Raw genomic sequence first — 7231 nt, forward strand, 5'->3', positions numbered from 1 at the left:
TGAACATGGCATATCAGATGCTTTTTGTATCAGTACATCACTTTGGATTTCTATAATCCACTTTTGTAAGTCAGTGAGACTTATTTTGTAATTGATCAGTGAGCTCTAGGCAGTGAGCCTTCCTGCATGTGTAGGCACCACCTACTATAAGTAATATTCATTTATTGGTCAGTGAGTGAATATTGTGGGTCACAAATCCCACCATGGTTTTTCCCACATCTAGTTTCCTCGCAAAAAATCTTGTATTATGGTGTGCTTTCTATGTTGTGTTTATTGTTCTTATTTACTGCATTAATTCTCTTTTACCAGTACACAGTTTTGGAATGTAATTTACTTAATAAGTTTAGAAAATCCATTAACCGATTAGATACTAATTCACCCCCCCCTTAGTATCTTTGGGAATCCTAACAGGGGAAACCCCTTCCCTAAGCCCCAGAGTCGAAGCTCCATATGGGGCTGTCGCGGGGTGGCTCGGGGCCCTTTGTGGGTCGCAACCGACAAAGGTGCCGAGGTGCCACTGCAGGCTGCGACCTGCAGGGGAGGCCTTGGCCGCCACTATGGGCTATGTCCCATAGGGACATCATGACACTGCTGCGGGCCACGACCCGCAATGGTGGCTTTGGCACCAGTGCGAGTGACCTTAACCACCATCACCACCATTAACATGTTGTTGCCCCTTTTGATATCCACCATTTCCTACATGCATAACATGCACACTTGCACACACCTGCATAAGATTTCATGTTGCTAAGAAAACAAAGCAACCCTAACCCAATTTCGGGTTAGGGTTAGCTTTGTTAAGTTAGAAAAGCATGGGCAGGTTAGATTTTATAAAAAAATTAGTTAGGGTTCAAATGAAGTTTTAAATATTAAAATAAAAAATATGGGGGGGAAACCCTTTTTAAATTTGGAAAGGGTAACCCCACAAGTATTTTAGTTATGTGGATACATGTTTATTTTAAAGGGGTTTATATATATATATATTGTGTGTGTGTGTTTAGGTTAAATTCTTTTGGATGTTTATTAATGAGAATTAATAAAAGACTATTGTAAACATTTAGCACATAGGGGATTATTTTAGTCAACATTAAATATTTGATAATTTTTAATTGTAAGGGATCAAATTAGGTATTTCGGGAAATGAATTATCTTAGGCAAATGTTATTATTGTTTTAGTTAACCCTATAGTCAAATCTAGTCACATTATTTACATTTTCTCAAATGATTATTCAAATTTATTAATCTTAGTGTTAACATTATTTTAATTATTCCTAGGAGAAATTATACATTATTTGAGATAATTAATATCTCTTGGCTAATAAGTGAAGGATTATTTGTTTAAATTAATTTATTAGTTAATAAAATGGTAATGACACTTTTGGAGAATTATTTCTACATTTAATTATTATCGCATGCATGGTTAAGTTAATTAAAATAACTTTAGTAAATCACTCTTTTATTTCCATACTTAAACTATAGTTAAGACAAAATTTAATTGTTGCATCTTTATTTTAGCGTAATTAGTTTTATTAGGATGTTTAAAAATAAATAAATAAAATTCTTGTTCCGTTTTTTCCCAAAAGTTTGGGCATGACAAACATGACCTGGAGAATATGGTCAAACTGGTATGTAAAGAGATTCCCCAAGCATGAAGTTGGGATGAATGTTGTGTGCTACTAGAACATTACTTCTGGCTGTGATGGAGAATCAGGAAATGGAAGGACCCATCAGTAGAAGAAGGTAAGACCTACTCCCAAGCCTAAAAACAAGAAGATGTATGAGACCAGGTAGGTATGGAGGAAGAAGACCATGGATTGACACTGTGCACCCATTGCACAAGTGATATCTCCTAAGGCCTAAAGGAGATGCAAGATTTTAGGGGGAGTAGAATATTGTAGTTGTCATTCACCCCCTTAGTGAAGAAGGAAACATGGAAGAACATGTTGTTGCTGGTATGAAGGATGAAATTGTAAAGATAAGTGTGTGTAGAAGTTGCCTTGACTACACACCTATAGATCAGTGATGGATCACTACTGCATATGTCAAGAAGTGGAGGTTAACAATTGGCATTAGATGTTAACCAGTATGTGCAGGATGTTACCAACATGAATACAAAATAGGTTATGTAAGACAATGAAATTGGAAATCATTGCAATAACCACGGTAGCATGAAATGTGGATTTCATGTCTCAGGTGGTATTGGAAAAGACTTGATTGACAAACGTTGGCCTTGTGTTTGTTCATGCAGGCATGCATGCTTTTGGGCTAACCTGTTTTGATTCTTGGCATGATGATATCATTGACTAGCATTGTGTAGATCCAGGATCATGTCATAGGCTATGGTGGATAGAACAGAGTTGAAGGATCATTGGATGATCACATATGCACAGCTAAACCGGTATATGGAGAACATGGGAGATCCGGTACTGTACCTAACCAAAGATAAGAACCTGAGATATATGACTCAAGGGGAGTTTGAGTGCTCATCATGAAGAGTCTCATAATGAAGAGCCAACTTGCTTGAACTTGCAAGGATGTTGACTTCCCAAACTGCAGGAGATGGAAATTGCAAAGATGTTGCAGTTTAACAGGCTAGAGAGTAGTACTCACTGAGACATCAACAATTGGTATCAGTCTTTCTGCAAATTGAGTTCAAATGGCTTCAGAATTGCATAATCAATTAGGTTGGTGCCCTAAACTTTGTAACTATGTTGTATTGTGAGGTTGGATTGGAGCAATAGACTCCAGCAACATTGCTTGCCGAGGTTTTTCCCATCTTGGGTTTTCCTCATATATGCTAGTGTTAAGTGATGTCCCCTTGGGACCGTTTTTGCATTTAAGTTAGTCTCCTTCATAACCGGTAAGTCTGCATTGAGTTAAATCTATCAACCAGTATGCTCACATAGGATTGCAAAAGGCAAATAAATTTGAGAACAATTGATTCACCCCCTCCCCCTCTTAGTGGTGCATTGTTTCTAACACACACCCTTGGCATTTAGAAGGGTATCAAGGAAGAAAACTAAAGAAACTAAGGTAGAGGCTAAGAAGCAACCAGTTAAGAAAGTTACATTCAAAATATCAACACAAAGAAGAGCTCCAAAGGAAACACCTTCTTCTCCATCCGGTACTACAAAAAGGAAGAAGATGGATGACATTGATCTGGCACTTGTCACTGATAATGTAACTACTATTCCACCTAAGACTTGTTCAGAATTAGTAGATAAAATAACCAAGGATGATATGTTAAATAATTTACAATTGTATTATGAGCATTTGGATGATTTTGAACAGAGAAAAGCTAAGGAATCAGTTTAATTGTATTTTAATATTTATAAGAAAACCCTGTTAGAAGTTGAGGACCAAATAGCGACACAGTTGTATGATATGTTAGATGCTAGAAGACTATCAACAATACAAGGGACAAACATATAAAGATTCAAGAGTTGTTTTTTGTTTGTGTTTCTTTTTCTCCAGACGAGATGGATAACACACTTGAGGTTGCAGATAGGAAAATCTTTAACAACAAGCATAGAATAATCAGTCATATGTTAGGTAGAGTAAATGAGATAATCAAGGAGACCCACAATGCATGGGTTAAGTTCTTTGAAGAGAACCATAGTTTTTATACTTCACCAGAATCTAAGATAGATACTGGAGACATCCTAGTTGAAGGGAAGGGTAAAGGTATTATAGTGGAAAATTGAGCCCCTAGTAGATAGAAATGTACAAACAAATGTTGAGATATTGACAAATATAGAGAGTGTAAAGGTTGATAATGTAAATGTTACTAATGTTGAGGACAATAGTCCTTCGAATCAGATTTTATAGGATGAGGATAAAGTTCTTAGGGAGGAACCGATAGTAACCAATACTACACCAAGTGGTGAAGCCATTAGTGCAAGTGAGGAAGCAATAAAGGTTAAATCATTAGAGGAGAAGAAAGAGGAATCTGGCAAAGAACCAGTGGTGAGTCCATCATTGTTGTCAATTAACACCTCACAGGTTGAAAAGAAAAGAAAAACTGAGATGAGTTCTACTAAACTCATGATGATGGTTGCACAAAAAATGTTGAAGGAGGGATCTATGGATAAAGGGGTTATTGATCAGTCTATCACTATTTTGCATAGACTAGTACCAAAGTGAAAACTAGGTAGAGAAGCGAGCCCATCTGGCAAGCTTAAGGCAATCACTGAGCACATTTCAAAGAATTTTCAATCCTTACAAAAAATATCAAACCGACAAGCACAGGAGAGGTTCACATAGGAAAAGAGAGCTACATTCGATCAAATGATTGAGTCTGAAAGGAAGGAAATCAATGATAAGTTGAAATCAATAGATACTTCTTTAAGGAAGTGTACAAATATCTATAGAGTATGTTGTAACACAGGTCTACTTATAATTGATTTGGATAGAAATATTAAGGATATTCAAGAGGAGATTGTAGGTATAGGAAATTCTTTTGATGGACTGAATTCATTAAATACATCTATAGATGGTCAAATTTTGGTTTTGGAAGCCCAAGTTTCTTCTCTTGAGAAGGAAAAAGATAAAATCATAAGGAGAGCCAGAAGTCTTAGAGGTTTGGTGAGTCCTTGGTTTAATTCACTTAGTCTACATAAGGAGTTTATAGATCTGGTTGGTAAGCCCACACTGAAATAGCTTAATGAGAAAGAGTCACTTGCCCATATTGTAAATGGACCTATATCTATTTTTGGTACTTTCAAATCTGGTTGGGATAACTATCTTGAGCTATTCGAGAAGGCCTATCCAGATATTTTCAAATACATCTAGCTCCGGTAAGTAATTCTTGGGATATTCATTATGCATTATTTTTCATTCTTCATCTTGACTTTTGGCATTATTTTTGGAATTTTTGATGGCATTGATGTCAAAGGGGGAGTGATATAGATGTGAAAAATAAAAGGGAGTTGTATACATTAGGGGGAGTATAGATGGAAAACTATGGAAGTATGGATAATTTTATAGTGGTGGATATTCAACTCAGGCAGAGTGCTCTCAGGGTGAAATGGATAGATGGAAACCATTTTCATTTTTCACATGAGTGTTGCCATCAATGCCAAAGGGGGAGATTGTTGGCAATTAACACTCAATTGGTTGGTTTCAATATGTTGTCATTGATGGAAACATGACAACTTGTTCCAACTTTCACATTTTGGTCTGTTTGATTACCGACAAACAGTTCACCGGCATTGGCACCAACACCAACATGTATCTTCACCGATTGGAAGGGAAATATTTGATTATCGACATTCCAAGCCAACATGAATTCATCAAGTTATCGGTATTAGGGGCCGACATCATTTGGAGATCCAACACCAGCAATTTTTTTTGATATTTATGTATATATGTTATTGAGCTAACATGTTTATTCATATTGTAATTATCTTTGTAAGCTGACATAAGGTATGATAATTTGTAAGGGTATAAAGGTCAATTGGTTAGATCATTTTGTAATATAGATAAATATATGAACACGATAATGTTATGAAATGTAAAATATATGAGAGAGATCATGTATGTGAGGATATTTATGTAAAGGGGTAGTCTAGTAAGGGTTTGGGGTTTCAGACTGGAATAGTCAGAGCTTAACCAAAACTATATTTAGGCATAGAGGATGTTATCTTGGTAGTTCAATCATTTCTCTGGATTGTAATCTGGATTTGTATGTAGTCAGTGAGGCTCCTTTTGTGATTGAGTAGTGTGCTCTAGGCTGTAAGCATTCCTGCAAGTGCAGGCTCTTATATTTTGTAATATCTTTTCATATGGCCAATGGATTTATATTGTGGGTCACAAATCCCACCGTTTTTTTCCTCTTTGAGGTTTTCCATGTATAAATCTCTATGTTATGGTATTCATTTATGTGATTGGATTATTGGTTTCTTTACTTCTTTCAATTCTATATGTACCAGTATACCGAATGGTGTATGCATGTTTTAATAAGGTTAAAATTAATCTTTCTGATAGAACACTAATTCACCCCCCTTCTCAGTGTTATTGGATTCCAACAAAAGGTTGTCTTAGGCAAGGTTTAGTGAATATATCTGCTAACTGCTCTTTGCTAGACACATACTCTATTCTTACTTTCTTCCCCTCTACTATTTCCCTCCAAAAGTGATACTTCAACTCATTGTGCTTTTTTCTTGCATGTAACACAATTTTTTTGAAATATTAATAGCACTAGTGTTATCACAGTGAATAGTCACTGGTTCAAACATGTCTTCCTTAAAACCTTCCAAAATATGTCTCATCCATATAGCTTGAGTATAATTCATTGATGCTACCACATATTTTGCTTCAACTGTAGATTGTGAAATACAATATTGTTTCTTTCTTATCCAGGACACCAATATTTCTCCTAAAAATAAATCTCCATCGATTGTTCTTTTCCAGTCATCAACATTTCTAGCCTAGTCTGCATCTATGAAAACTTTTAAAGAAAAAATATTATTGTAAGGATATCACAAACCATAATCAAGTGTTCCTTTCAAATACCTGAATATCCTTTTTACTGCTACCATGTGTGTCTCCTTAAGATCTTTCTTGAAATATTGCAACCAATCCAACAACATGTGCAATATCCAGTCTACTATGAACAACATAATGCAACTTTCCAATCATAGACCTATATTCTTTCTCATCTGCAGATGATGAATAATCTTGTTTTGACAATTTACAACTTGCCACCATCAAAGTACAAACTAGTTTACAATCTTCCATGCCAAAAGTCTTCAAGACTTCTTTTACATACTTAGTCTGACAGATAAATATTTCATTCTCCAGTTGTTGAATCTGTAAACCAATAGAGAATTTTATCTCACCGATAAGAGACATCTCAAATTATTTCTTCATTTCATTTGCAAAAGACATACACATGTCATTATCTCCACCAAATATTATATCATCAAGAAAAACTTCAGAAACTAACATTTTGTCTCCATCAGTCTTCAAATATATGTTACTATCTTCACTAGTTCTCTGGAATCCTATCTTGATCAGATGCACATGCAATCTTTCAAACCATGCTCTAGGAGATTTCTTCAATCTATATAGTTCCTTGTGTATTTTTCAAAACCATATTTTCATCTTCACTCAATGCAAAACCATCTGGTTGTTCTATATATACTTCTTCTTCCAGGATACCATTCATAAAATTTGATTTAATGTCAATCTGATATACCTTAAATCCATTAAAATAAGCAAAGGCAAGAAA

The sequence above is a fragment of the Cryptomeria japonica genome, unplaced genomic scaffold (assembly GCF_030272615.1).
Source record: "Cryptomeria japonica unplaced genomic scaffold, Sugi_1.0 HiC_scaffold_19, whole genome shotgun sequence".
Classification (NCBI taxonomy): Eukaryota; Viridiplantae; Streptophyta; class Pinopsida; order Cupressales; family Cupressaceae; genus Cryptomeria; species Cryptomeria japonica.